Genomic DNA, 3474 nt, shown 5'->3' on the forward strand with positions numbered 1-3474 from the left:
TAAGTTCGATGGATCTCAGCCATGTTCGATCGATCCAAGTCTAAGGTTCGATCGATTGAACTTCCTCCAGTGAGAAAAAGTTAAAATTCCAGCTCATTAAAAGTTATCCTTTATCCAATCATTGAGGAATATTGTGTGCACGACCCCAGCTCAATTTGGGTGTCATTTGACCTACTTATATAAGGATAAGGATTGCTTTTTACAAAGAGGACCTCATACGATATCATATTATCTCATACCTTATAAGAACTCTTGGAGTTCAAGCTTAGAGGAGGAGGAGGATAGAGACACTATTAGAGACTCTTCATCAACCAAGGAGCAAATCTCTACCATGGAGTTAGCCCTTGAGGGTTGGAGAAGCACTACCATGAGTGGCTAGACATCCTCTTGGGGCTAGAGTTAGCCCCAAGCATGCTTTCTACATCTTGATTTTGTGTATTATTGAGGGATTAGTGTTGTAATACATGTTTTGACACTTTTATATATATAGTTCTTGTTTATTCAATGATTTATGTGGTTTAATGCTTCCAATTGATCGTTTCATTCTATCCATATGTCTGTGTATGCTAGAATAGATGTTCATGTGTTTGTCTCTATTTCTTGTGTTATTGATGCATGTCTATGTGTATTAATGCTATAGATTTAGAAATTGTCAAAACATTGTGCTTAAATGAATACTCTTGTGATTTTTTAGATGGTTCATGCTCATTTCTTGATGGATTGTACCTCTCCCTTAGTTTAATTAGTTTAATTTCATGTCTTTAGCTTAATTGTAGTGTAGTGGTAGCATAGTTGTGAGATGGGAGGACAATCCATGCTTGTTGTTTGATGTTCCATACTTTTGAATGCAAGTAGCATATGTCTTTAACCTTATGGTGTGTTTGGCTTGTGAGCTTAATGAAAGGATTAATGACTTGCTAGATATATTGTGCTTTTCACATACTATTTAGAGAATATATACTTAATTGCTAGATATATTGTGCTTTTCACATGTTGATTAGACAATGCATGCTTAATTGGTCACCCTTTCTAATTGAATCAACCAAACACACACACACACACACATCAATATTGCAACACACATTTCCCTCATTAGTCACTAGTTAAGGGTGTAGAAAAATATTTCTTGGTGGTGACCTCTAAACCCCAAGAACTCTCTCTCTCTTACTTACTCTTTGTTGCATTCAATTACTTAGTTTAATTTGCTCTCTAGTTTAATCAACCAACCAACCATTTGTTTGATCACTCGACCTACTAACCCTAATAGTGATTCCACAACCAAATTCGACTCCAATCCCTTGGGACGATCCCTACTCACCCTAACTATATTTTTAGTGAAGGTAGTAGTGGCTTTTATAAATGTAAAACTTGGCCCTCGCCTTAATTACACACTCTTAAGCTTATGGTAGGACGACGACCATAGTTTTTGGCGCCGTTGCCGGGGATTAGGCAACGTCGTATTTGTGGAATTATTTAGGAATTAGTACTATTTTGATCGTGGCTTTACTTAGTTTTTATTTTTCTTTTGATTACTTATTGTGTTTGTTTATCTTTGACAAGGAGCATTGAGCTAGGAGACAAGCAAAGGAGCATTCAAGCAAATGAGCTAAGCAAGCAAGGAAAAATGCTAAAAATATAAAAGAAATTGCTAAGCTAGGCTATAAATTTGGTGTTGAAGTGCTAAAGGACCTTTGTGAGCTTTTTCTTACTCAATCCCTTAGTTAAATCGTCGGCCCGCGTGGAGGCTTGTTTTTAATTTCTTAGATAAATCGTGAGCCCGCGTGGAGGCAATCTTAATTGTTCTTTGCATCATTGTTATTAAAGCATAGGAGTATGGGTTAAGTGTTTGTGGAGGAAGTTTCATTGAAATTGTTGTGAAGTTGAAGTGTTTGTTCATTCATTGTGTTTATGTGTTTTTACATTGTGCATGCATGGTCGTAGATCACTAAGACCAACTCTTGTCCCTCTTGATTTGCATTTTGAATCCGTAGTTAGAAATCCTAGGGGAAGAGGAAGTTCTAGTTCTACCCGATCCATTACATCAATGGAAGGTCATAATGAAGAGAATGTAGAGGACCTTGGTCACATAGACCAACAAGGTATCCTTCATCCAAATATGCATCATGAGAACATTCAAGCACCATTAGGCATGCCTAGGCCATTCATTCACCAACCACAACAACAATAAGGCCAAGTTCTATTTGGAATGCCAAGGCCAATGTATGCTCCGCAACCTCCCATCATTTAAGGAAATCAAAATCAAGGTGCCCATGTTGCACCTTAAATTGCTAATCCTCCACTTGCTTTAAGAGATCACTATGTGCCTCATGAATACAATGCACCCACATGCATTCAATTGCCACCATTTAGAGCACATCACTATGAAATTAAGCCACAAACCATTCAAATGCTTCCTAACTATCATGAACTTCCAAGTGAAGAACCTTACAATCATTTGGATGAGTTTCTTGAAGTATGTTCCACCGTAAAATATACGGACATGCCGGAAGAGCTTTTAAGACTCAAACTTTTTCCATTCACCTTAAAAGATAAGGCAAAGTATTGGTTTAACAATCTTAGGCCTTTTTCAATCACTTATTGGGCAGAAATGCAACAAGAGTTCTTGAAGAAGTACTATCCGGTTTCTAAGACCAATGCCATGAAAACCTCAATTAGAGAATTTTCACATGGGGATGGGGAAACGTTTCATGATGCATGGGAACGCTTCAATGAATTGCTTACGAAGTGTCCACATCATGACATGCCCAAATGGCAGTTAGTTTAATATTTCTTTGAGAGCTTATCGGACAATTACAAAGGCATGGTTGATGCTTCCATGGGTGGCTCATACATTGATAAGCATGAGGATGATGTGTGGCGTCTTTATGAGAGCACGAGTGAAAATTCTTTGCATAGAACATTATCATCTAAGAATGGTTGAAATTCACAAGGTAGGAAGAGTGTTGGCTTACATCAAGTCGACCACTGAAATGAAATAGCCACCGAAATAAAGTCCTTATCTCAAAGGTTTGATCAATTCTTGATTAACCAAAACTCGGCGAACCGAGTATCTTCTTTCCCTAACCATTCTCATTGTTCATCAAATGAAACATGTATGACTTGTTCTAGTGTTCTTCATTCTACTTCTCATTGTCCTTACGAACAAGTGCAAAATGAACCTAATGAACAAGTCAATGCAGCTTTTGTGAACCAAGGGAACAATCCTTATGGTACTCACTATAATCCAAGTTGGAGAAATCATCTGAACTTCTCTTGGAAAAACCAAGGAGAGGGCTCAAACCCTTCCCAAGGCGGTTTTCAAGGGAAGTACATTCCACCTCCACTTCAAAACCAAGGATCCTAAGGTTATAGACCTTATCAATCACAAGGGAATCAATTTGCTAATTCTCATTTTCCCAACCAATCTTATTCCCAAGCAAATACTAGAAGTCCTGCCTTTGAAGAAAAAGTTTT

The 3474-nt window shown here is 37.7% G+C and overlaps 1 pseudogene; it reads right to left on the reverse strand.

Annotated features, from left to right (window-relative positions):
* Positions 1-2664: 2664 nt before the first annotated feature.
* Positions 2665-2763, reverse strand: LOC132315202 (small nucleolar RNA R71; annotated as a pseudogene).
* Between the last annotated feature and the right edge of the window lie 711 nt (positions 2764-3474).

This window comes from Cornus florida, unplaced genomic scaffold (assembly GCF_030987335.1).
Source record: "Cornus florida cultivar Cherokee Brave unplaced genomic scaffold, ASM3098733v1 CherokeeBrave_3.0.0_Hap2_Chr06, whole genome shotgun sequence".
NCBI lineage: Eukaryota > Viridiplantae > Streptophyta > Magnoliopsida > Cornales > Cornaceae > Cornus > Cornus florida.